Raw genomic sequence first — 21,453 nt, forward strand, 5'->3', positions numbered from 1 at the left:
TAATGGAAACTAGAAGCTAAGATGGTTAAATGCATTCAAATAGGGCTACTCAGGGAAGCAGACTTGTGAAGGCCATACCCCTTAAAAAGTGATCAGAAACCTTTGTTTTGTTTTCTTTTTTTCCTAAAGATCAGAAAGAGAAGGAGGGAGGGAAGGGAAGAGAGAGAGGGAGAGAGAGAGGCTCCATTGTCTTGACTTGAGCAGCAGACTATCCCGTCCTTGCTCATCAAGAGTGGGCTGCTGGGATCATAGAAATCCAGTTCAGGGAATTTCCCCCAAAGAAGGAACTCATTAACCAAGAATCCCCCTCTGTCTTTTAGGGCACGTGAAACATCAGAAGAATTGAGAAGACTCTAACAGACAACGTAGTGGTTAAGAGGAGGGGACTCTGAAGTCAGATTGCCTGGGTTCAAGTCTGACTCCACCACCTGCTGGCTGAGTGGATCTTTGTGCTGATTACTCAGCTTCTTTGAAAGGTGAGTTTCCTCATCTGTACGAAGGATGAGTGAGAATAGTGCCAAATTCATAAGGTTGCCGTGAAAGTTTCATATAATAATTGATGTAAAGCTGCACATAATAAATGCTAAATAAATATTAGCCATTACTATATCAACACTAAACTTGGGTGGTGGGGTGTTGCATTTGCTTCCCGGGTTTGCCATTAAAAGCACAAACTGGGGGACTTAAAACAATAGAAACACATTCTCTCACGGTTCTGGAGCCCAGAGATCCAAAACTGAGACGTCGGCAGGCCTGCTTTCCCTCTGCAGGCTGTCAGGGAGGGTCCTTCCTGCCTCTTCCAGCTTCTGGTGGCTGTGGGCAGTCCCTGTTGCTGCGTGCCTTCAGTCTCTGCCTCGTCCTCAACGGCCCTCTCCTCTGTGCGTCTTTGTCTCTTATAAGGACACTTGTCATTGAATTTCAGGCCCAAGGATTACCCATCCTTGGGTAATCCAGGATGACCTCATCTCAAGATCTTTAATTTAGTTACATCTACAAAGATCCTTTTTCCAAATAAACTCACATTCACAGGGTCTGGGTATTAGAAGGTGGTCTTATCTTTTTACAGGCTACCATCCAACCCACTGCAGGTGTTAAGCATGCCCTTTCACTTCTCTTTCAACTTTACTTTTATTCCACTGTTGGCTGGGTACCCTGTATTATACTGCTTCCTGAATGCTGATAGTCCTGCCTTGACTTAAGAAACATTTATGGGCGCCAACTCTGTGTTAGGCTCAGTGCCATGGAGGATAAAAAAATAAAACACCCTGGACCACGAAGTAATGCAAATCACAAATGGTCAAGGCCATCAGAGAGGTCTGGATGAAGGCACTTAGAGGATGAGAATTTACTTAGGAAGAGAGATTTTGATTGGACCAGGTGTTGGGTATAACAGAGGAGTGTAGGGATGGGAAAATAACATTCCAAGTAGAAGAAATAGCAGGAGCAAGTATAGAGAAGCAGAATAGCATGGGCTATATGTTGAAAATAGAAAATGGTTTTTGCTTTAGAAGAAGGGTCTGCAAATTATGACCTGTCCAGCCTGCTATCTGTTTTTGTATGGCCCCCGAACTAAGAACGGTTTTTATATTTTTAAATAGTTGGGGTGAAAAACCCAAAGGATGAAGAAGAATGTGTGACCTGTACAAATTATATAAAATTCAATTTCGGTGTCCATAATTAAAGTTTTATTGAAGCACACCTACATTCACTCATTCACATACTGTGTACGGCTGCGTTTATGCTGTAATGGCGTAAGACAAACACACTCTGGCTGAAGAGCCTAAAATATTTTCTGTCTGGGCCTTTACAGAAAAAGCTTGCTGACTCCTCCTTCAGAAGAGTACGAGGCACCAAGGCAAATAGTGGAAGGAGATGTGCTGGTTCAGGATAGCCACTCAGCCCTTTGGAACAGCCCGTGTTCTTGACTTTGCCTGGTCTTTTTCTACCCATCTAAATTTAGCTGTTCTAAATCTGACTCTCTCAAGGCCTTATTTGTTGTTATTATTATTATTATTTTTCTAAATTGCCTGATAGTTAATTTTGCAATCCTCTTTAAGCTGTGGTTGCATCATAACAGTTAACCTATAACTTATTACTCCTTCTACGTAACATATTTGGAGTTTGGAAGAACCCAAACCACAGAATTGCCTCCCTGGCAGACAAGGCGGGCAGAGATATTTGAAGGATGGGCCTTTCTTCAACCCTCGTGATGCACCGTCTAGGCAGCCAATTCTTCTACCAACCAAAACCAAATTTAGTTAGTTGTTAGTTTCACTGTTTTCTTTTCAATTGGTTAAGCTAATAGTGAGTCATTTGCTGCTGCATTGCTCCCTGGGAGGCAGGGGTAATATGGCAGGAATTACCTTGCAATAATTGCCAACCATTGAGACTTGAGTCCCCACGTCCCCTTTGCTTAATAAGGCAGCTCAGGGTAGAGATCATCAAGATGGTGATTTTTCCACGAAGGAGAAAACAGCTCCCTGATGAATTGGAGCTGAGATGAGAAATGCTGGAAGCGGTGTTCTCAAACTTTAGCTTAGGAAAGCATCGCCAGGGGACCCTGTTAAAATGCATATTCTCTGGTCTCTCCCCCAGAGAACTGTGGGTCTTCAGTGGACCTTGGGATTCTGCAGGAAAGAACTAAAGAGGGAAAAAAATGAAGGATCCAAACTGTCTCCCACAAAGGAGTCTTTCTATTTTGTTCTTTACTTGCTCTGAGAATACCTACATTGTTATAGTTACAGACAATCAACGTAGTAGGCAGGGGCATCATTTTGAAACGTTTTCCTCTTCTCTCATTCTGTTCAACTAACTTTATTCCCAGGGAGTAAATATGACTCGATCTCTAATTTAAGTAAGAAATAACTTGATTTGAGAAAGGGGTGGGGTCTTTGAAGACAATATATACATACAAGGGAATATTATTCACCCTTCAAAAAGAGGCAAATTCTACCACGCATGATAGCTGGGATGAACCTTGAGAACTTCATGCTAAGGGAAATAAGCCAGTCACAGAAGGACAAATTCTGGATGATTCCACTTATATGAGGAATATAAAGCAGTCAAACTCATAGCAGCAGAAAGTAGAATGGTGGTTGCCAGGGCCGGGGGGAGGGGAGCGGGGAGTTGCTGCTCAGTGTGTAAAGTTTCAGTTATGCAAGATGGAAAAGTTCTAGAGATCTGCTGTACGACAATATGCTTATAGTTAACAACAATGTACCGAACACTTAAAAATTTGTTAAGAAGGTAGATCTCATGTTATATGTCTGTTGTTGTTTCTCTCTTTACTATAATTTTTTTTTTTTTTAATGAAGGTGGTATAGATGGTGGTTAAGAAGGGAGCTTTGGAGAGATGCTGCTTGATTCAGATCTCACCTCTGTCAGCGATGCTGTGAGCTTGGATGAGATCCTAAATCTCTCTATATGCTAGTTTCTTCATCTATAGAATGGGAATAAAAATATTACCTATGTCTTAGAGTAGTTGTGAGCATTAAATAAGCTACTGCATGTAAAGAGCATGGAATAGAGACTGGCCCGTAGCCATTTCAATAAATACAAGCATGTGGAGAAATTCTGTGTGACCTCACATACCTCATAAGAATGGCCTGAGAGTTAGGAAATGTTCATATTTAAATGAGTTATGATTACACTCCCACTCCAAGTTCACCAGGACTTGCTCCTTAGAACAACTTGTCCTCATTTTCTACATTTGTCCATGAAAATGATCCTCATATTTATAAGTACTATTACTGATCCCATTTTACAGATGAGGAAACTGATGTCACACAGCTGGTAGATAGGGTAGAGCTGGGACACAAATCTACGTCATCTGACCCCATTCTTCTAGAGCAGTAATCCTCAACCTGGGACGATTTTTCTCCTGTGGTAGGTTGAATGATGGACCCCCAAATATGTCCATGTCCTCAGTCCTAGAACCCATGAACATTACCTTTTGTGGCAAAAGAGACTTTGCAGATGAGATTAAGTTAAGGATCTTGAGATGGATTATCCAGGTTGCTCAATATAATCGCAAGGGTCTTTGTAAGAGGGAGGCAGGAGAGTCAGAGTGGAGGAGGAGGCGATGTGAGGACAGAAGCAGAGGCTGGAGTCATGAGCTTTGGAAACTGAAGGAAGGTGCTGCTAGCCAAGGAATACATGTGACCACTAGAAGCCAAAAAAAGGCAAGGAAAAAGATTCTCCCCTCTGAGCCCCCGGAAGGAACCAGCCCTGTCAACCAATGCCTTGATTTTAGCCCCATAAGACTGATTTCAAAGTTCTAACCTCCAGAACTGTAGGAGAATAAATTTGGATTGTTTTAAGCCCCTAATTTTGTGATAATTTGTTACAGCAGTGATAGGAAACTAATACAGTCCTGCTGGGGTCATATGGCAATTTCTGGAGACATTTTGGTCTGTCATCATTTGACTGTGCCATATCTAGTGGGTAGAGGCCAAGGATGCTTGTAAACATCCTAAAACGCCCAGAATGGCACCACAAGAAAGAACTATCCAGTCCAAATGTCACTAGTGCCAAGGCGGAGAAATCTGTTCTAGAACAGTGGAACTGGCAAATCTTCATGGAACACCGAGGGCTTTCCATCTTCAATTACCCTTCTGTCTAGTATAACTCAGGCTGATCTTTAGCACCTCATGGATGTCAAGTTATGTTTGCTTGGTTTATTGTTAACCCACTCAAACCAATTCTGGTATCATAGGACACTTTTTATCTATAGAGTATAATTCAAACTCCTCCTTCTGGTTTTGAAAGCTCACCACTGCTGACCTTAACACATTTTTTTTTTTTTTTTGGCTGAGCAAAATTAGCCCCGAGCTAACATCTATTACTAATCCTCTTTTTTTTTTCTTTTCTTTTGCTTGAGGAAGATTAGCCCAGAGCTAACATCTGTGCCAATCTTCCTCCACTTTATATGTGGGTTGCTGCCACAGCATGGCTGACAAGTGGTGTAGGTCCACACCAAGGATCTGAACCTGCGAACCTGGGCCACCAAAGTGGAGCACGTCGAACTTAACCACCATGCCATGGGGCCGGCCCCCTTAACCCACTTTTTAATATTATTTCTTATTAGTCTCCTTCACATACCAAACAACCTTGGGAAAAGGGCAGCTCCACGTGGCTCAGGGGCAGGAAGTAATGCACTAACTCCTTGGTGGAATAACTTCAGGCTTTTCCAGCTGTGGTGTTCTACTCTAGATTCAAATTCCATGGGAAGAGTTTGGTTGCGCTGACTTGGTCACATGCTCTCCCCTAAGCTAATCATCATGGCCAGGGTTCTCTTCTCACTCTATTTGGAAGGAAACACTGGAGGCTGTGAAGACAGTGTTCATGGCTATTTCGTCCTGGAATCCTCCACAGCCCTGGCTCTGGGGCCTTGCACCAGTCCACGTGCAAACATTGGTTGAATGAATGACAGAATGAAAGACCAGCTCTTTGGGACCTATCCTGACCTTTATCTCTGCCCCTTATTTTATAACGACAGCATGTGATCCTGCCATTTCTGTGGCAGATTTGACCTAAGCATTATGTGGCAAAAACTTTTTAAAAAGGTGAAGTTCAGGTTCAGAAATATGCTATTATTAAACTAATTTTCAGAGCTTTCCTCTTTAGAACAAAAATGGGCAGAGAGTGTTGAGAAGGAACCAGAGCATGATTTACACTGAGAAATACGTAATTTAGTAAATAAAACAACAAAGAAACTAGCTCAATTCTTTGTCGACAGTTGATCAGGCTGGGTTCACTGCATACTTTTGTTCAACCTAGGAAATATTTCCAATTTTCTTGAATTATGGCTTTAGGTCAGGGGTGGGCAAACTACAGCCCATAAACCAAAACTGGCCTGCTGCTTGTTTTGGTAAATAAAGTTTTATTGGAACACAACAATGCTCATTTGTAATGTTCTGTCTATGGCTGCTTTGGTGCTACAATGGCAGAGATGAGCAGTCACACAGCAATCCTGTGGCCTACGATGCCTACAATGTTTCCTAACTGGATTTTTACAGAAATGTTTGCTGAGTCCCGTTTAGACTGTACAAACCACTTTGTTGGTGATGTACTCTAACCTTAAGAAGAAGCTCAAGACCCCACCCTCCCCTTCTTTTGCCACTCCAAGAGGAGAGGATGTGATCTGAACCAAGGACAGATGAAGGGCACACAAAGATTACGGTAGAGTTTTTTTGGGAGGGAGAACAGTGAACAGAAATTCTCTTTATTGGTACTGATTCATTCCTCTAGAGCTTTCTTTTCTTGTGTTATGGGCTAAATTGTGCCCCCTCAAAGTTCTTATGTGGGAATCCTAATCTCCAGTACCTCAGAATGTGACTGTATTTGGAGATAGGGTCTCTAAAGAGGTAATTAAATTAAAATGAGGTCGTTAGAGTGGGACCCAATCCAATCTGTCTGGTGTCCTTGTAAGAAGAGGAGACTAGGGCACAGACGTTCACAGAGGAAAGACCATGTAAAGATACAGGGAGAAGATAGCCATCTACAAGCCAAGGAGAGAGCCCTCAGAAAAAACTAAGCCTGCTGCAGCCTTGATCTTGGACTTCTAGCCTCTAGAATTGTGAGAAAATCAATTCTGTTCTTTAAGCCACCCAGTCTGTGGTATTTTGCTATAGCAGACCAAGCAGACTAATATACTGTGTATCAGCCTTCACAGACGAGGATACAACCATCATGTCTTCTGTTCAGCGGGTCAAATATCCCCTCCTACCTCATACATTTCATTTTGGCTCACTGACTTGGTACCATCTCTATTATTTTTTAAAATATATGTTTTCCAAATGTTTCTATCCCTTGGTTTAACAATTCTATGTCTGGGAATTTTCCATGCTAAGGAAATCATCCTACAGAAGCACAAAGTGTTACGCACAAAGATTTTTATCCTAGTGATGCATGTTATTTTTCTAATTTAAAAAATAGCATATTATATATACATCATTCATTTTACAAAAAAATTTTAACCCAAAATATGTCTGGTGAAATTTTCAAATGATATGAAAATTTATAAGTAAAAAGTGAAACTCTCCCCTTACATATACCCACAAATGCACTCCCCAGAGATAACTACGGGAGTGTATCATCTGCAAATGTGATTATAAATATCAATATACTCATATATATTTTTAAAATAGAAATGGGAAAGCTATTATACATAATGTGAGAATTTTCCACTTATAATATCATGGATATCTTCCTATGTTAATTCAATTCCTCATCCTTCTTTCCGTCATTGCCTTCATAACTCCTGCCCAGCTTTAAAGAGCTAGGTTGTCGTCTTCCTGATACTGTACCTCCTTCTCCACTGCCCTGCTAAATATCCTTTCTGTAGGCTCTCATAACACCCTGGGCATAGTTAACTATCTCACCCAATATATAAGTTAAGAATGATGGCTCCAGAGTCAATTGCCTGGGTTTGAAACCTGGTTAGTTTCCTATAGCTGCTGTAGCAAATTATCACAAACTTAGTGGCTTAAACAACGCAAATTTATTATCATACAGCTCTAGAGGTCAAAAGTCCAAAAATCAAGGTGTTGGCAGAGCTGCATTCCTTCTGGAGGTTCCAGGATAGAATGTTTCCTTGACTTTTTCAGCTTCTAGAGGCCTCCTACATCCCTTGGTTCGTGGCCCCTTCCTCAATCTTCAAGACCAGCAGGGTAGCATCTTCAAGTCTCTCTCTCTCTCACGGACACACACACACTCACACCCTGACTTCTTTGTCTCATCTCCTCTAACTCTGCTATTGCTGTCTTCCTTTTACAAGGACCTTTGCGGCGACATTGGGCCCACCCAGATAATCCAGGATAATCTTCCCCTCTCAAGATCCATAACTTAATCGCATCTGCAAAGTCCCTTTTCCATGGAAGGTAACCCCATTCCATTTTACCGTTTTACCTTGCAGGTAATTTCCATGTAGAGCAATATTCATACATTCTGGGGAGTAGGAGGTGGACATCTTCGAGGAACTATTATTCTACCTACCATACCTGGAAATGCCACCTTGTTAGCAAGATGTGCCTCTGTCTCCACATCTATTCAAATAGTAGAGAGGTTGTCCCTACTCACGAGGTTGCTATGAGAATTCAGTGAGCTCATTCACGTGAATAGTGCCTGGAACGCAGTGTATGCTCAGAGGTGTTAGCTATTATTATAACTACATGGTTATCTATGTAACTTATTTGCCCTATACTAGACTGCTAGTTCCTTGAAGAAAAGAATAGTGTTCCTAGGGTCTAGGACATATTATGTCAATACATATTTGTTAAACTGAATTTCTCCACCTGAGAAACTATTATTTAGCCAGTAAAAATGATAGAGGATTTGAAATTTTATGAAAAACACCACATATTATGCTGTCATATTAACAGGCAAAAGCAAAATAAAATATGCAGAGACAATCACAGCTGTTTTAAATGTGCAGAACAAAAAATTAGGCATAAAAATAGACTGGGAGGAAATATGCCCAAACATTAACAGCTGGTGATCTTGGAATGGTGGAATGACGGGTGATTTTTTTGCCTTCTAGTTTTACTTTTAGACTTTCTTTATTGAACATATTCATTTTTAAGAGGTAAAAATGATTTACATCTGATTTACACACACACCCCTCTTGCTCTTTAAACGTTAGAGGTGGCATTACACGCAGAGTCAGAACTCAGGCTCTGAGGTGCTATGTGGATTACGGTTGTGGTCCACCGTTTACAAGCATTGGGTGCACTGAGGCAAGCTGATGTCGTGGACGTTGTTTTTATTGTAGTTGTTGTGCTTCTGCTTAGTGTCCTCACCTGATTGTCCACGCAAAGGGGCTGCAATGGGCCAGTGAGATAATGCATATAATGCCCAGCCCGTCGTGTGACACAGAATAGGCCCTGAATAAATGTTAGCTATTCATCTCATGGTTGTTATTACTGAGAAGACGATGTGGAATCAAACACACATATAGAGTGATAAGGAGGCATTTGTTCAGAGAAGGGAAGCAGAGAAAACGGAGAATAAAACCAACTCGCTGGATCTCAGCATCTGTAAGACTAATTTTATTTTAGCCACTCTTAGGGAAGGATGTGTCAAATCTGATAGCACAAGAGTGTTTTTCAAACATTCTGTTTTTAGTAACAGAATTTCCCCCGCCCCCCGAAAAACTCATGCAGATCCCCCGGATATAAAAGAGATCAAAACAGCTGTTCTGGTAGAATGAGGGTCAGGCGGTGTGTTCTGAGCTCCATGTCACCCTCACAGAGCTGAGGCTTCTCAGAGAATAATCTGGAAAACACTCTTTCAACACAAACCTAACTGGTTCCCAAACTGTGACTTTGCCAGCTCCTTCGGGGAGAGAGGGCACGGTGTCACTGGCACCCTTTTGTGGTTTCAGGAGGCAAAGGGTGCCTTAGGGACGGCTGGACCCAGGCTCCTGAACTACTTGGCACAGCATCCATGCGTGTCTCAAGCCTGTTCCTTAAGAGCCATGCCCTTCTTTGAGCCAGAATGACAGAAAGGCATTGTCTTCAGACACTGGTCCCCCTCTTCCTTGCCCGGGTCCTTGTTTACTCATTCATCAGCAGGTGGCGGCTGAAACATTCTCCTTTGATTTTGCGGCTCAGGAGCAGCGGGCTGAGACCTGAGCTGAATAAACATCATATCATTTGGCACTGGCAGGATTCCTGGCAGCCCGGGTCAGGCGAGGTTTGAGGAGGATTAAGTTTAGATTAGAAAAGGGCTTGAGTTATATTTTTTCCCTTGTGGTCTCTCTTAAGTGCCTCAGGATTGTGTAAGAGGAGAGTGGGCTGACAGCCTGGGCTCAGTGGCTCCAGAAATCAAAGTGGTGAGCCTGGTGTTCTTTTCTGGAAGATCACAGTATGTACTTCTCCTGAATGTGGTTTCTCCTGGACTCTTGGAAATTTGCTGAAAGCTCTAGACCTTTTGTCTAGAAAACTGCATGCATGTATGTATACATGCACATGCGCACATCCACACATAATTTTTTTATTTTCAGGGGTTCCTGAAACACCGAGGCTGGAGGAATTGTAAGAGCCTACACAACTCACTACTGGGAGACTGCCCCACCTGCAGTCCACCCCAGAGTGGCTCCTCCATGACCTCTGGCTGCGATGAGCGGACCTTGCTGTCACAGCGCCAGGTTTTCTTGGCAGTCTGGCCCTGGAGAGGCTGCCAGGGGCTCTGGCATTTGCTCTTGTTTGTTATTACGCAAAGTCTTGCTCCACTCCTTGGTGAAAGCTTGCAAACCAAAACTATCTCATTTCCCAGCGACAAACAGGTTGAGGGAGGGGGGGAGAATACCAGGGCGAACACCTTTTGAAAGCACAGCTTTTCCTTGGATTCTCCGGAAGAGCGTCTTTTCACCCCAGTGTCCACAAGCTCTGACTTTGTTTCTGGGGCCATTGTGGTTGGCTCTGCCCTCCAAAAAAAGACATTTCTTGATGAATTTTTCCTCCCTGTTCTTCTCTCCTTCAGTGGGGTTCCCCTCCTCCATCTCCACCATCTTTTTAAAAGGATGAGGCTAACATGTTTTTTTCAAATAAATGGATGTTCCCATTTATGGTTAGACTCTGGAGTGCCTAATCTACCATTTACCTGTTGTGTGACAGAGGGCAAGTTACTTAACCTCTCTGAGCCTGAGTTTTCTCCAGTGATTAAAACAGTACCTACTGCACAGGGTGGTCGTGAGAAGTCAATGTGGGGCAACTCTCTCACTCCATGCGAATATTTGGGAATAGTTTACAATTAATACAGAAAGCAGATTCTTATCCTCCAGTGAGATAGGAATGGTTTTCCCTTTAGAAACACCTTCTAGCACTTTAGACACCAACATAGGCTCTCTCCAGTTTTGTGCAAGAAAGTTCCACTTGGCACCTGTAGGATAAGCAACTACTTAGGGCCTGGTGGAAGGTTCCTATCCCGAATACTTTTAGCATAAAGATAAGGGAACTTGGTGTGCCCAACCTAGTCTACTGTGTAATAAATATATTTAAAAACATTCCGACTCTGCTCTTCATTTTTACAACACCATTGTGTAAGAGGGGAAGGCCATACAGGTTTCTTTAAGAGTTATCACAACTAGAAGGACCTGCAACTAAGATATACAACTGTGCAGGGAGGGTTTGGGGAGATAAAGCAGAAAAAGAAAAAAGATTGGCAACAATTGTTAGCCCAGGTGCCAATCTTTAAAAAAAAAAAAAAAGAGTTAACATTTATTTGGGCACTTCCCATGCGCTGGTAGATGTCCTAAGCAATTTACCTAGTTTAATCATTTCAATAACCCTCTGAATAGATACTATGATTGTCATTGCCATTTTATAGAAGGAAACAGAGGCTCAGAGAGGTTAAGTAAGTGGCCTAGGGTCACAGAGCTTGTAAGTATCAGAGCCGGTGGTAAATTTCGCACCTCCTGTTTTATGCTGCTTTGATGTCTCCACATTTTTATGAGACCATGTTGTCTCTTCTTACGCTCCCTGAAATAATCATTTTCAGTTGACAATTTTATCCTTGCTCACTTTACTAGGCCTGATGGTCTCCCCCCCAGGAAAAATGTCAGATGGCTTCATGCTGTCCAGAGCAAACACAGCTTTGGGTTTATTGAAAGGAGTCTTCACATTGTTTGTAAAGCCACTGAACAATTTATGTTTTAACCTCCATGCAGAAGAAAATTATGTCAGTGCACATGTGCATCAGTGCTTATCAATAACGGGGAAGAGGTAATAGTGTCCATTTACATCCTCCAGAATGTTTGCTGCAGAATGTAAGAAATAGACACTCAAGTCACACACAGACTCACGTGGTGGTGCTTGTAGAACTCACACCATGATCGCTAGCTTATCCTCTCATTTCTATTGGCCCTGAGCAAGTTTTTGGTCTGAACTAAACTTCTTTATGTGACTTTCTTTTTTTTTTGCTGAGGAAGATTTGACCCAAACTAACATCCATTACCAATCCTCCTCTTTTTCTTCTTGAGGAAGATTAGCCCTGAGCTAACATCTATGCCAATCCTCCTCCATTTTTTTTGTGCATGGTACACCACCACAGCATGTCTGGTGAGTGGAGTAGGTCCACACCTGGGATCTGAACCCGTGAACCCAGACGGCCAAAGCGGAGCACAGGGAACTCTAACCACTCGGCCATGGGGCTGGGCCCTGATTTTTCTTTTTCTGATTATAAAAGTGAGATATATCCATTGTAGGAAACTCAGAAAATACAGATGAGTATAAAGAAGCCAATAAAATAAGGCCAAATTTCTTAGCATGCCATCTGGGCCAAGATTCAAAATTCTTTTGGGTTTGAATGGTACCTGTGCAGTCATTTTTGTAAAGAACTGAAGAGAAAAGCCGTTTGATTCTAGGACAATTTTAAGGTATTTTACTATAAGTCATTTTAAAGCAGTCAAGTAAAAAAAAGGGAAAATTTTCCCTGCTCCTAATTGTTACAGATGGGTCTCTAGAGAATTGTTAAATGGGGGAAAAGTAAGCTTATGACCTTCTCAAATGCTTCGTATTGTGTGGCACACTGGATTCTTGCCATCTGTAAATTTCCCAAGTGATCTGGAATCTTGCTTCCAAAGCTGTGAGTTAAAAAGGCTTAATTGAAAATGTGCTTTCCATTTCTCCCTTTTTTTCCTTCTTATTTATAAAAGATTAAAATACTCTACGTAAAAAAGAAAATTACAAAAATCAAGTTTTCCATAATCACGTGGATATCTACAGTACTTAATATTTACATCTCATCTGAATATGAGCCAAAGAATATGTTACCCCACATATATGTCCTTCTCATTATGCTGGCCATCAAATATTTTCAATCTATTTAAAAGTCGTTTTCATGCACTAACTGCACATGAGCATGTAATAGAAAAAGATCACACCATTTACTCGTCTGTGTCCTTAAATCAAACGTATGGAAGTGTGTGTTCAAAACGTCTCCAGTGGTATGTAAAAAAATTAGGTAGATTGGAACCTTATTTTTTTCCTTCTGTTTCACTTGGTCTCAAAGTCAGATCTGAGCTGAGTTGATTTCATTCTAAGCAGCATCACTTCCCATGTTGTCTGTAGGCCTAGGTCCTATAAAGCAATTAGTGTTTCCAAATTTACAATCCACAATTTGAGAGGCATTAATTGCTTGGGTAATTACTTATTTATGTAATATTTATTTACTTGCTTATCACTTCATCTGAGAACCTCAATGTGATTTATAAATATTAACATATTTTAATTACATTTCATCCCAAGAAAAATATGATTTACAGGGTAATGTACAATCATTAGCAATTTTAAGCCATGACTAACTTTGTAGCTGGTGAAGAAAACTGACATCTTGATTTGTGGTTGTGGCTTTTCTCTTACAGTAAATCATTCTCCTTTTTGTGTCAGCGATTTGCTCTCACATATCGAAAGAAGTCTGGATGATATTTTAGAATTGCCAAGAGATTTCAGAGGAACACAATATAGATTATTCTTGCTTCCTTTAAGATTTTCAGTGTTTTGCCTCTAAGACATTTGGAGCATCTTTAATTGAACACATGAGATTTTATTCTTAGGATTCTCTAAATAACTGATACCACACTTCACAGAGTGACCTTCTGGAACCAAGAAAACAAACAAAATGTCTAGTAATTATAAGTATAGCATTCCCAAGGATGAAAACCAATAAATAAGCAAACAAACATTACTATGACACCTAATTAGTCTGTCTAGGCTTGTGACCTTTGCCCTTTGCCTTTTCCTCTGAACATTCTGGCCTTTTTCTCCTAAACCACAGATCCCTGACCTATGTTATTTATTATTATCTTCTTCACTGTTGTTGCTTTTTAGTTAATTCTGTTAGGGTGGTGGAGCTCTATGTTGTGAATTATGATTTATAATCTCATCTTATGTTTATGACATTCTGCTTCTTTCCAACATGATTTATTGCTGACCTTGTTTTTAACATTTGGACATAATGCTTTTATATTTCAAAGCTGAACTTTGATCTTTGTGTCTTGTATTTTGTTAATCTTGAGAAATGGATCTGGGGAGGCACAGGTGAGAGGGGGTAAAAAAGGTCCTAGAAATGTAGTGGTGGCTGCTTTGATGTGACAGAAGGGATGTGAGAGCTGATGCACCAGCCGCTCAGAGCAGGAACTTGTTTGGACCATAAATCTGAGTCACTCTCTGCCCTAGTAACACTCTGCTGGAGCCTCTGAGTCTAGGAGAAGGAGCGTCTTTGACTTTATAGTGGATAACAATGCCTGCTTTTCCAAAAGAATGAAGAAAGATGGAAGACTCTCTCATCTCCTTTTAATTTTACATTTTTCCCAGCAATATGCTAATTTAATAAACAAGTATCTGTGTATATCTCAACATGTTAATAATACTAGTCATGTTCACATTAGAATGTTTAAATGTTGATAACTCTGTCATTCTAGCCATTTGGGTGTGCAAATTTATAACGCAGATGTGCTCCCATGAGGACATACTAAGATGGTCTTCTCAAAGTGCTCAATTTGACTGCATTTAAATTAATATTAAAAGAAGTAATTACAGGGGCCAGCCCAGTGGCTCAGCGGTTAAGTTCACACGTTCTGCTTCAGTGGCCCGGGGTTCGCCGATTCGGATCCTGGGTGCAGACATGGCACCGCTTGGCAAACTGTGCTGTGGCAGACGTCCCACATATAAAGTAGAGGAAGATAGGCATGGATGTTAGCTCAAGGCCAGTCTTCCTCAGCAAAAAAAGAGGAGGATTGGCGGTGGATGTTAGCTCAGGGCTAATCTCCCTCAAAAAGAAAAAAGTAATTTCATTATAAAATCATAGTTTCCCAAAAGATTGTTGAGTCCAGATCCCTGTTGTCCTAGAATATTGCGATTAATGGTCTTAGACTTTAGACAACATAATTTTCATTAAGGTTCATTCTATTAATTGCTTGGTCATCTGTCCCTACACTGGATAACCCATTTTCTGGAATGTCTTCTTTAGAAGGAATAGAACTTCCCACTGAAGCAATGTAAAACTGCTATTTCAAAAATTATTAAATATAAAATGTAATGTAAAATAGCAGAGGAAAACTGTTATTTCAAAAATTATTAAATATAAAAAATAATAAAAATTATTATTATTCTTGAGTCCTCTGTAGAAGCAGAGAAAAGTGACCATTTTTCTTCCTTTGTTCCTTCCTTCCTGATTTACACTCTAGCTAAGAGGAAATGTATGAATCCTGGACATAAGCCATGTGGTTAGCAAGTCAATATTATTACCAAAGCTTCTCTCTTATCTTTACCTGCTTGGGGATCCACCAAATTCTACCAGATGAGGCTCACTGAAGAATATCTTTTGGAAAAGCAGAGGCTTTGGATTTAGATGTATCTCTGTTCAAATATATCTCTTCCATGTAATTTACCACGTGACCTTGGACAAGCTAACTTCAGTTTCAACGAGCATAAAAGGGAGAAAACAATCACTAATTTGCAGAATGATGATTGGGATTATATTAGACAAGAAATCTAAGTAAAGTACTTCACACAATGCCTTCCGCCTGGTAGATACTCTATACATAGACCTAAGATAATTAGCTAATCTCTCAAATATTCTTACAATTCTCATTAAATCTTCTCTCTCATCATTCTTTCCAGTAGCTTATGAAAAACAGTAAGCTTTTCCTTATGTAAGAATAATCTCACATTTCTAAAATAAAGTTTCCTCTTTCTCTGTATCATCAACAATTATTCCTTATTTATCTTGCTCGTACAGCGAAAGAAGTGTACAATAATTGAAACAGGTGAAGAGAAATCAAGAAACTCTGTCCTTGCTCTTTTTGGCCAGAGTTGATAATGAGATTTCAAAGAGGAATGATCTTGTAAGCACAACGAATTGGGAGATTGAACTGCAAAAGATCCAGAAAGACAAGAAGCTATATGGATACACCATCTGAAAAGTGTAAGATGAAATTCAGGCAAGATGTTCTAATTTATTGGCAAAATGGAAGGGACTGCTAGACCAACTCTTGAGAATCACTTAACCTTAGAGGTAATTATGAAGAGAAAAATCCATTCAGGAGTGTGCCTAAGAAGATTAGTTCAAAAGAGGCACTGAAAAAAATGTGATCAATTCTACCAAAGGCAATGGACAGGAGGGACCAGAATAATAATGAGACTTTATCATTTCACAAAGACCGACCTCTTGTGCATGTCACGTCTGTTTCTCAGAGCTGCCCTGAAAGAGGGGAACCTCACTTATCATTATTTTATAGACGTGGAACTAAAGCTCAGGCATAAAGTCCTTGGCCAAAGTCACACATCTAGTAAAGGATGAGGCCAGGACTTGACCATGGATCTTCCAAGTCTAAGCGCATTATAAACTGCTCTGAAAGAACATCAGATGTGGCTGTTTCACTGAGGACTGACTTTGATTAGCTCTGTTTATGATGGAAGGCAAACTATCTTTCTGCCTTGAATATGTTCACTTGAATAATTTAGGGAAATGTTTAGAATCCTTAATTATAGACATTGCTTTCAGGTTATCCTCAGTCTCTAAATGTTTCTTATGTCAATATGCTAAGTTTCTGAAGGATGTATATGCCCCAGAAGAGACTTCAGGCAAATACGTCTGCATTAATACCAACTAAGACCTAGGCCCAAACCCATATCGGGTTTCCTTTGCTGGTGACCTCAGCTAGGCTACATCTTCACCTCGGAGTGAATAAGGCTTAGTATAAAGGCAGACCAAGCATAATAGTCTTGATTACTGCGCTCAAAATCATACCGGGCATTTGTTGGTCATCTTCCAGGAATTTAAAAAATAAAATTAACTAAAGTGTAATAACATTTACACGGTAAAAGACACAAACTTTAAGTGTACAGCTTGATGAATTTTTACATATGTACACACCCAAGTAACCACTACCATCAAAATATGGAACATTTCTGGCACCTGCGGGCCATTCTAGAGTCCCTGTAAAAATGAACTTTCCTGCTCTAAACTGTCTGTGGGTAGGAGGGTGGCATTTGTCTACAGACTTAACTGGGCAGGCACATACAAGCAATCATTTTAAAACTTCAAGGAATCCTTAGATATTCAAAGGGATGCTCTAAGCTGAGTAAGGGGGTGGGTCAGGCCTCTACTGATTATTACTGTTCAGGGCTGTTGCTCTGTGATATTTCAGCCCTCTGTCACACTCGTAGCTGGTTTTTCTATGAGGAGCACTCACTCCTTCCACGTGGGTTGTATCAGACTAATCCCACCCCTGGAGCTCCAGGGTTGGATGATGGGAACTAGGCCTAAGCCAATGAGCACACTGCATTCTCCTGCCCACAATGATAGGCTGAGGGATAGGCATGTGACTCACTTGCAGCCAATGCAATGTAATGAGACTGCTGAGACTTCCGGGACTGAGGCAGGCCTACCCTTTCTGTTGGTGTTGAATACTGGGAGAGATGAGAAGTTAGTATAATGATTTTGCAACAATGAGCAAAAGGCATCTGAAAGGGAGCCAGTATCAGGGAGAAAGGAGCCAACAGACTGAGAGAAGGAAAGCTGATCTGCTGACATGGCAGAGCTACCATGTCCACCCATGCCCAAAATAAGATTTAACTGTCAACTTTTGTCATGAAACTCAAATGGAGTCTGTTGAGTAAATCAGTTTGAATTGGATTTTCTGTTATTTGCAGTCAAAATGACCTAATAAGTGTCTGATAGGGCTAAATTATTCTCTGTAAGAGAATGAGGGCAATTTTTCTTCTCTTGAAAGATAGTAGGCAAGCAAGGGATGGGGGAATGAAGAGAGGGAGGCTGAAGTGCGAATTGTTGCAGAAGAGGATGAAAGACTTGTTTTTTAAGGACGAGGATGATGAATATTGTATTCATGTCTTTGCATTTTATGTAAAATAACTTTCATCTTCCCAAAACTCTAGTAAAGTTGGCAACGTGTAAGAATGCCTGGTGTGAATGGTGTGTGTGTGTGCGTGTGTGTAGAGAGAGAGAGAGATACTGAGACCGGTTCCTATATTGTATGACATAGTACAGAGTAGGGAAAACAAGAGGTGATGAAAAGATCATCCCTAAACTCAACAAATTTAGCAGAATAGGAGCTTGGAGTCAGAGCTGACATGAGAATATAAGCCTTCTGGAAATTCGTAGAATTGTTGAGGAGTGCCTTGGACTTTCCATGAGTCATGGAACAGAGGATTCAGCCTATCTCCTTTCCATCTTAAGGGGCAGGGTGACCCCAACCAACTGCAGCTTATGTTATTCCTAAGTCTCTTTGTTGGATGATAATATTACTTGCTAGTAAGAGTTTCTCAACCAATTCTAACTTGGGATCCATTAAACAGGAACCAAAAAGGCCAATAAATAAAAATCTACATGCTGAGTAGAAAACAGATAATGGCAAGACATTTTCCAAAACTGTCTTGAAATAAGGAACTTGAAAACCAACAAACTATTCCACTTTACTGCTTCAAGAAGTCAGTTTCTCCACCCGCAAGTGTACCCAAAGGAAAACAAAATGTATGCGCTTTCAGGTGTTTACTGTAGCTGCCTGTGCTTAGTGCGAGGCCCAAATGAACTTAACTCACTCGCCGGCCTCTGAAGTTGCTAGTTAGCCTGAAATAAGATATTTACCACTCATTGTAAGTAATAACACTCACTACCCCACCTCACCTTGGAGCTTCTTCCATTCGACTAACATTTATTAAATTCTAACTGTACTAGGTGTTCAGTGGGTATAGACTCTAAAGAAATTCCATGTGGAAAAACAAACATATATATGATCAGTACATTCTCCACTGGCTAATTCCAATTGGAGGAAAGCAATAGTATGTATAAAGCAAGGAAAAGGGGAAGCCAGATATTGCAGGTTCAGTTCCCCAGGAACCAGACTGTGAGATGGAAATTAGCCTGCACGTAGTTATAGAGCATGTTCTCAGGATCAAACCCCGTGGGAGGGAAGGAAAGGAAGCAGGATTGGGAAGGGCAAGAAGTAGTGCTGGGATGAGGTCTAAACCAAGTCCTGAGGCCACCCCACAGGGAGCACTAAAGCTCCGATGGTTTTTCAGAGTTGTTCTGAGTTGGGAGGAGGGACCATGGACGAATCACGGATGCTGGCTGCCCCAGGAAGAGATGTGACATTGTGGGGAATAACTCTGAAGACTGTCAGCCGACATCCTTCACAGAAACACCTGGAGGAATAAACCCTTTGGTCCTGAAAGGGGGATCTGTGACATGGTACACAGCATCCACACCACCAGAGATTATTGACGGTTTTCGAATCCAATTAATCTAGAGATGCTCTAGGTGTATTTACCCCCCTGGTCTTTTAGGGGGTCAGAGTGACTCTCCTGGATAGATTCTCCTTGAGCAGGAAAGCTCTCCATAGTTAGGCACCTTATTAACCCATCTGATAAGAAAGTTTTCCCAGAAGGAAAACATGATGGCCAGAAGATAACCACCATCACCCTGCTTGGGCAGTAAAGAAATTATTGATATTAGAGTGAACCGGTTCAGAGGTGGTTCTGAGGTCACACAGAATGCTAGTCCTTTCACTGGAGTGGTCCAAGTGCTTTGTATACTGTTAACTCACCTAGCCCTTTGGATGTATTGGGAGTACCAAATGGTTGATAAAGTCTTTCATGGGAAGGCAGCTGAGATGCTGCTTAATTCCTACTGTTTGTAATTTAAACATCTGCTGTCAATGAAGACAGCAAGTAACCAAGCTTGTGGGGATGCCCTGAGCTCAGAGCAGTTAGCTACCAGCTGCGACTTCACAACACATTTTCAAGTGCATTATTAATGTTCAGTTAACCCTCTGCAGACGCTCAAGGAACCTGGAAATAACTGCATCTCCTGATTTCACAGACGTGCCTGGAATGTGCCCCACTTCAGGATAATGAGAAAGCGCTCTCTGCATTATTGCTCAATTAATTAATTAACATAATGGTCCCAACCACAGTAGAAAAGCCAGAACCTCACAAATGATTGGCTTTGTGTAGCAGAAGTGAAAACGACACAGGCGAGACAGTTCTGGCTAGGCCCTGTGCTAATTCGATTCATAATAACCTAAAAAATAAGAAACATCAGATGCTCTTAATTGAAGATTTTCTCTTTGTTGGAGAAATATGCCTTGCCATATTTTTATCTAAGAACCACTACGGAGTACACAGAGAGTTTGGGGACAGCTCTGTGCAAAGTTAATCACAGCCTGCTCAGTTGATTATAGTATGCATTCTGTTTGCTCGTTACACGAGTAGAGGGAGCTTCAACTGCATGACATAAGAGGACTGGACGTGCCAGAGAATTATGTATTGTGTTATTTGTTAAACTTTAGAAACGAGACCAATGCTTAACACTGAAAACCTCTAATCAGCATTGAATTGTTCAAAGCTGTGTTTGCAATAATAGCAGATAGTAGGCTGGAGGTATCTTCCATTTGCAAGTTAAACAGAAACAATTGTAACTGAAAGCCCAGTAAAATGTTCCCAGGAGTTAGAAATTAATAATAACTTGAGAGCTTATTGAAAAAAAAAAGGAAAAATATTTGTTAAAGTTATTCAGTTACTAGAACCGTCTCCATCCTTCAGGAACACTGAGTGGGATAGCAACACAAAGCAACTTCCCCTAATTTATTATATTCCTCATACTAACAGATAACTAACAGCTAAGAAAAAGCAAGATATGATAGCTACCACACTAAGTATTGTAATATGCCAGGGTAGAGGGAAAAGACAGTCCCTCTTTCCTGCAATACTTTACCAAAACCAAATAAGTGCTCAGGAATTTGTGCATTTTATTTTAGTAAAGGGCACTAAAGTAAAGTGTTAGTTTTAAAATAGTTCCTGAAAACTTTAAGGACACCTCGCTTTGTTTTGCCCTGTTTATCACGTTGTTAGCCGCTTTTTTGATTGGAGTGGGGGGGGGGGAATCTTTTGTATTATTTATTTTTTTTAGCAGACAATTTTTTAATAGATTTTATTTTTTTAGAGCAGTTTTAGGTTCACAGCAAAATTGGGAGGAAGGTACAGAGAGTTCCCACATACCCTCTGGCCCCACACAAGCATAGCCTCCCCTGTCATCAACAATCCCCACCAGCGTGGCACATTTGTAACAATTGATGAACCTACACTGAACTCATCATCACCTAAAGTTCACAGGTTACGTTAGGGTTCACTGTGGTGGTGCACATTCTACGGGTTCGGACAAATGGATAATGACATGTATCCACCATTATAGTATCATACAGAATAGTTTCACTGTCCTATTAGATACGACAAACCCCCTGTGCCCTGCCTGTTAGATACTCATTTTTAGATAATTAAAATAACAGACAAGCTCTGAACATAGTTCTTAAAAGTCATCAGCCTGAACAGATTCTATCTGGCTCCTGAGATTTGGCTGACTTCTGCCTATATGGACCATTGTTGTGTTCTGTCTTCTGAGCTCTCTGCATCTCTGATTGCAGCTCATCACATG

General features: G+C 40.9%; 1 long non-coding RNA gene across 1 annotated transcript in view; it reads left to right on the forward strand.

Annotated features, from left to right (window-relative positions):
- The first annotated feature begins 320 nt into the window (after positions 1–320).
- The window catches only part of LOC139078553 (uncharacterized), a 51,049-nt gene continuing 29,916 nt past the window's right edge, over positions 321–21,453 (forward strand). Inside the window, exon 1 of the long non-coding RNA XR_011531565.1 lies at positions 321–476. This is a non-coding gene — a long non-coding RNA (uncharacterized lncRNA). The remainder of the gene's footprint in view (positions 477–21,453) is intronic.

This window comes from Equus przewalskii, chromosome 22, assembly GCF_037783145.1.
Source record: "Equus przewalskii isolate Varuska chromosome 22, EquPr2, whole genome shotgun sequence".
NCBI lineage: Eukaryota > Metazoa > Chordata > Mammalia > Perissodactyla > Equidae > Equus > Equus przewalskii.